Source organism: Nerophis ophidion, linkage group LG14, assembly GCF_033978795.1.
Source record: "Nerophis ophidion isolate RoL-2023_Sa linkage group LG14, RoL_Noph_v1.0, whole genome shotgun sequence".
Lineage (NCBI taxonomy): Eukaryota > Metazoa > Chordata > Actinopteri > Syngnathiformes > Syngnathidae > Nerophis > Nerophis ophidion.
In genome coordinates this window covers 10984769-10991729 of record NC_084624.1, presented here as the reverse complement: position 1 = coordinate 10991729, position 6961 = coordinate 10984769, and positions in this window count along the sequence as shown.

Sequence of the window (6961 nt, the reverse complement as noted above, 5' to 3'; positions counted from 1 at the left end):
AAATTTAGCTGAACTGCACCAATTTTGTCAAAGAGTGATCAAAAACTCAACCAGAACCTTGTGGATGGCTATTGCAGTGAAACTTGCCGAGGAAGCAAATATTAACATTTCTGTATGTCAGTAGTCACATAATAAATTCATAAAAGACACGAAATTCATGAATGTTTTTTTTGGACCAACAAATGTGCTCCAATCACTCAATCACAAAAAAATTTGAGTTGTAGAAATGATTGGAAACTCAAGACGTTGCCATCCAAGCAAAAGTTATCATGGACGCCCCTGCTTATTTCAGCAAGATAATGCCAAGCCACATTCTGCATGTGTTACAACAGAGTGGCTTCATAGCAAAAGAGTGCGGGTACTGGACTGGCCTTCCTGTATTCCAGACCGGTCTCATGTTGACAATGTGTGGCCGCATTATGAAGCCTAAAATACCACAACTATTGAACAACTTAAGCTGTACATCAAGCAAGAATGGGAAAGAATTCCACCTGAAAGGCTTCAAAAATTGGTCTCCTCAGTTCCTAAACGTTTACTGAGTGTTGTTAAAAGGAAAGGCCAAGAAAATGCCCCTTTTTGCAATGTGTTGCTGCCATTAAATTGTAGGTTAATGGTTATTATCAACCAGTAGGAGGCCACGGGGAAGACCCAGGACACCACGTTGGGAAGACTATGTCTCCTGGCTGGTTTGGGAACGCCTCGGGATCCCCCGGGGAAGAGCTGGACGAAGTGGCTGGGGAGAGGGAAGTCTGGGCTTCTCTGCTTAGGCTGCTTCACCCGCGACCCGACCTCGGATAAGCGGAAGAAGATGGATGGATTATCTTGTCTTTGCAGTCTATTCAATTGAATATACCGTATTTCCTTGAATTAATGCCGAAACGCTAATTAATTTAAAACCTCTTCTCACTCCGGCACTTACCAAAGGCATGCGGTAAATTTAGGCCTGCGCTTATAAATTTGAGTGTGATGTAATGATACCATCATGAAAAGCACATTTAATACAAAAAACGTTATTATGGTCTTACCTTTACTTATAAATGAAGTCCATGCGCAGCTCCCTCTGATCAAAAGCATCGATAACTTGTTTATAGAAGTCTTCCTTATCTTTCTTCAGTTTTAAAATTCTCTCTGTCTCGATGGGGATCCGTCTTTATTACCTCCTGCTTCGATTGAAAGTCCAGTTTAGAAAACTGTTTTATTTTAGATATGTAATCCTCCATGTTAAAAGCGTTAAAGCGAGAGAAAAAAATAAACGATCGCTGCTCACTCTTGCTGCTTGTTGTCACTTCTTCTGCAGCCGAGTAGTCGCAAGAAGGATCACTAGCGCCCTCTACCACCAGGAGGCGGGAGTCACTTAATGACTCATATTCGACACACGCGGCTATGGTATATTAATAAAACATAGCTGCTTACTGTTCTTTTTAGCATATTCAATAGCTTGGACTTTAAATCCTACTGAATAGCTCTTAATCTTCTTCCCTTTATGCGATTTCAAATGATTGAAATCAGTCTCTTCCATTTTGAAAATGATGACAGGTGAAGTGTCACTCAGGACGTGACGAGTTTGACCCTGCGGAAATTCTAGGCATATGCTAATTATTTGGCGAAACGAGTTTGACCCGGCGGAAATTCTACACATGCACTAATAAAAATAATATTTTGCGAAAACGAGTTTGACCCGGCGTTAATCCTGAGCCAAGCATGCGCTAATTATTTTGCGAAACGAGTTTGACCCGGCAGTAATTCTAGGCAGGCGCATACTATATACCCGCCGGCAATTCAAGGAAATACGGTAAGTTGAAAAGGATTTGCAAATCATGGTATTTATTTACAAATTACACAACGTGCCAACTTCACTGCTTTTGCAGGGAAAAAAAAAAGAACCATCCAAGTTGCCTGCAACAATCCATCAATAACGCACATGTCCATTGTCAGGCTGAGGTGGAATTCCTCACCAGAACAATAGTCCAATGTGTTATTGAGGAAGAGAAATAAAACACAGAAACGAGCTGACAACGCCGGAAAATTTTTTTTTTTTGGCCACGAGGAGTGGGAAATGTGTTTTTTTTGTGTGGTTTTTTTGCACAGACCAACCGATCTGTGGTCAGTTTGATAAGACAACTCTTCTTACGGTCGCATCCAACATCAAAACACATGACGTTAAAGGGGAGCATTATCACCAGACCTATGCAAGCGTCAATAAATACCTTGATGGTGCAGAAAAAAGACCATTTATTTTTTTAACCGATTTCCGAACTCTAAATGGGTGAATTTTGGCGAATTAAACGCCTTTCTGTTTATCGCGCTGGAGGCGATGACGTCAGAATGTGACGTCGCCGAGGTAACACACCCGCCATTTTCATTTTCAACACATTACACACGCCGGGTCTCAGCTCTGTTATTTTCCGTTTTTTTTTACTATTTTTTGGAACCTTGGAGACATCATGCCTCGTGGGTGTGTTGTCGGAGGGTGTAACAACACTAACAGGGAGGGATTCAAGTTGCACCACTGGCCCGAAGATGCGAAAGTGGCAAGAAATCTTCCGCCAGACCCCCATTGAATGTGCCGGAGTGTCTAAACACATTTTACCGGCGATGCTAAGGCAGACATGGCACAGAGATGTATGGATAACCTGCAGATGCATTTGCAACGATAGTCAACGAAATCACAAAGGTGAGTTTTGTTGATGTTGACTGCCAGCTAATCGATGCTAACATGCTACGCTAATCGATGCTAACATGCTATTTACCGGCGGTGCTAAAGCAGACATGACACAGAGATGTATGGATAACCTGCAAATGCATTTGCAACGATAGTCAACGAAATCACAAAGGTGAGTTTTGTTGATGTTGACTGCCAGCTAATTGATGCTAACATGCTATGCTAATCAATGCTAACATGCTATTTACCGGCGGTGCTAAAGCAGACATGGCACAGAGATGTATGGATAACCTGCAGATGCATTTGCAACGATAGTCAACGAAATCACAAAGGTGAGTTTTGTTGATGTTGACTGCCAGCTAATCGATGCTAACATGCTACGCTAATCGATGCTAACATGCTATTTACCGGCGGTGTTAAAGCAGACATGGCACAGAGATGTATGGATAACCTGCAGACGCATTTGCAACTATATTACGTTTCCATCCACCCACATTTAATGCGAAACAAACACTTACCAATCGACGGATTTAAGTTGCTCCCGTGTCAAAAGATGCGAAAGTCCTGATCGTTTGGTCCGCACATTTTACCGGCGATGCTAACGCAGCTATTCGGCCATGCTATGGCTATGAATAGCGTCAATAGCTTCAGTTTCTTATTCAATACTTTCATACTCCAACCATCCGTTTCAATACATGCGTAATCTGTTGAATCGCTTAAGTCGCTGAAATCCGAGTTTGAATCCGAGCTAATGTCGCTATATCTTGCTGTGGTATTCCCATTGTTTGTTTACATTGGCAGCACTGTATGACGTCACAGGGAAATGGCCAGTGTCTTTGCAGAGAGCGAAAATAAGGCACTTTAAAGCTTTATTTAGGGATATTTCCAGACCGGTAAAATTTTGAAAAAAACTTCAAAAAATACAACAAGCCACTGGGAACTGATTTTTATTGTTTTTAACCCTTTTGAAATTGTGATAATGTTCCCGTCTAAAGAAAGGAAATCCCTTCAGACTATAGCGGCATGCACGTGTTAATTGGCAGCCCGGCTTGCATTTATGTTGCAGACATCCTCTCACAAGTGAACCAACAGGATGTGTTTTATGTTCCTGTTATGCTTTCTTTACAGTCCACACTCCGTTTCAGTCTAATCAACCAACTTCTTCATTTTATTATAAGTTTTTCCATCCTTTTCTAAATAAAGGGGACCACAAAAAATGGCATTATTGGCTTTATTTTAACAAAAAATTCCTATAGTATATTAAACATATGTTTATTATTGCAAGTTTGTCCTTAAATAAAATAGCGAACATACAAGACAACTTGTCTTTTAGTAGTAAGTAAACAAAGACTTCTAATTAGTCCGCTGACATATATTTGTTTGTGTTTTAGTTTTTTTTCCCCTCTGCATTTGTCTTTGTTTCCTCTGTGTTTAGTATTTCCTGTTTTTAGTTCCTGTCAGCGCTCTTATTTTGTCAGCTGCATACTGTTTTCCCTCAGCTGCGGCTGATTGGCACCTTGCCACACCTGTGGTCAATAACCTGCTTTGTTCTTCCGGTAAGTGCTGGATTATTGTATTGTCGCTCCTTTCGTGTCGTGTCTTTGCAGCGTAGCAGTAAGCTATATTTCGGTTGCGGTTTTTTAGCTAACTGCCTTATGTTCCCTGCTTCCAATTTTTTATTGTATTACATGTACGACTTCTGTTTCCTGCTCGATTCTTGCTATCTTCAATGCTAAGTTCCTTTTTGTTTTCTAGCTCCCGTACTAGATCTCTTAGTTTGTTATCCGCCCACGTGCGTGCTTTTTGTTTGTACTCTTTGTTTGGTTTTGTCTTAGTATGTTTACTTACAAAATGCCTGCCTCCTTCTCTGCATCTTGCAGTAACATATTGTGGCGTTTATCAGTCTATTATTTTGTCAACATTATTATAAGTGAAGTGAATTATATTTATATAGCGCTTTTTCTCTAGTGACTCGAAGCACTTTACATAGTGAAACCCAATAGCTAAGTTACATTCAAACCAGCGTGGGTGGCACTGGGAGCAGGTGGGTAATGTGTCTTGCCCAAGGACACAACGGCAGTGACTAGGTTGGTAGAAGCGGGAATCGAACCTGCAACCCTCAAGTTGCTGGCACGGCCACTCTACCAACCGAGCTAAACCGCCCCATTATAAGGACAAGCTGTAGAAAATTGATTATTTTTACTTTTAATATCTGCTTATTTTCTCTTTTAACATGTTCCATCTACACTTCTCTTCAAATGTAATAATCACTTATTCTTCTGTTTGATACTTCACATTAGTTTTGGATGATACCACACAATTAGGTATCGATCCGATACCAAGTAGTTACAGTATCATGCATTGATCAAAGTCCTCATGTGTCCTGGGACGTATTTACTGAGTTTATAAACATAATGTGAATTTTTTAAAAACGAAAAAAGATTTTGTGGTGCTAAAAAAATATCGATGTAATCATAGTAGTATCGACTAGACACTCTCCTGTACTTGGTATCATTACAGTGGAGATCCACCAATGGCGCTTGTTTACATTGTGACGCCGGTGAACTGCGGCGTGTAGTGAAGAATGTTGTGGAGAGGCAGAGCCGACGCAGTCAAGTTCAGGTGCGTGGATCGCACACCGGGACTCAATTAATGTATCTCTTAACAATGTATAAAAGGGGAGAAGGAGGAGAGAACGAGGCAGAAGGAGGTGGAGAACACGCGGTACCGGCAGCGCACGAGAGACGACGACGTGGCCGACTGAAGGACACGGAGGAGCGAGCAGTTGGAGCGGCGACGGCGCAAAAGACTTTCTTTATTGCAAAATAAGAGTCAAACCTGCAAAAGAGATGTCCTTCCTTGGTGGTCGGTGGAACCCGCACGACGCCGGCAAGAGACTGTCACACATGTTTAGCTATTCCTCGTCCTTGTAAGAAACTTACTTTATTTGTCGCCATGGAGGCGAATATTAGTCATTTCAGTGTTATAAATTCACCTTTACTTTTTAAGCCTTTTCTGTCTACACACCGTGTCTGCTTCTAAGTACTCTGTGTGTGTGTGCTGCCGAACATGCTCTTCCGCTGGTAAAAAAACAAAACAAATGACACAACGTGCGGCTCAGGGGAATGGGGTACCGGTGCTTTTTTAGAGGCGGTATAGTACTGAATATGATTCATTAGTATCGCGTTAGTATACTAATACCGGTATATAGTAGAATGTGTCACTATGTACTTAATGTTTTATTGTGAAAGGTCATGACACTCATCAGATACAAAGAGATCTGCCCCTGTGGGGATGTCAGGTGTAGATCCACCCATGGCCTTTGTTTACATTGTGACGCCGGTGAGCTACTGTGTGTGGTGAAGCATGTTTAGCTATTCCTCGTCCTCCAGTGATAACGCTACTTGTAAGAAATGTACCTTATTTGTCGCCATGTAGGCGAGAATTGGTCGTTTCAGTGTTGTAACTTCACCTTTATCTTCAGATTTTAAGCCAAAATGCGTCCGTTCTCCCTTTTCTGTCTCCAAAGTGTGTCTGCTTGTATGTACTCGGTGTGTGTGCGCTGCCGAACATGCTCCTCTGCTGGTTAAAAAAAAAAAAGATGGCGCAGGGGTTTTGGGAACTGGTACTTTTTTAGAGGCGGTATAGTACTTAATATGATACATTAGTATCGTGGTAGTATACTAATACTGGTATATAGTACAATGTGTCACTATGTACTGCAAACTTCGTTGAGACCAACAAGGTATATATTCTTAAGTAAAATGTTTTATTGTGAAAGGTCATGACACTCACCAGATACAAAGAGATCTTCCCCTGTGGGGATGTCAGGTGTAGATCCACCCATGGCGTTTGTTTACATTGTGACGCCAAAGAGTTAGGGTGTGTAGTGAAGCATGCTTAGCTATTCCTCGTCCTCCAGTGATAACACTACTTGTAAGAAACATACTTTATTTGTCCCCATGTAGGCGAGGATTAGTCATTTCAGTGTTATAACTTCACCTTTATCTTCAGTTTTTAAGCCAAAATACGTCCGTTCTCCGTTTTCTGTCCAAACACCGTGTCTGCTTGTAAGTACTCTGTGTATGTGCGCTGCCAAACATGCTCTTCTGCTGGTAAAAAACAAAACAAATGACACTACGTGCGGCGCAGGGGGATGGGGTACCAGAACTTTTTAAGAGGCGATATAGTACTGAATAGGACTCAGTAGTTTTGCGGTACTATTTAAAACTGGTATACCATAAAACCCTAGTACAATGTGTCCTATGTACTGCAGACCTCGTTGAGACCAACAAGGTA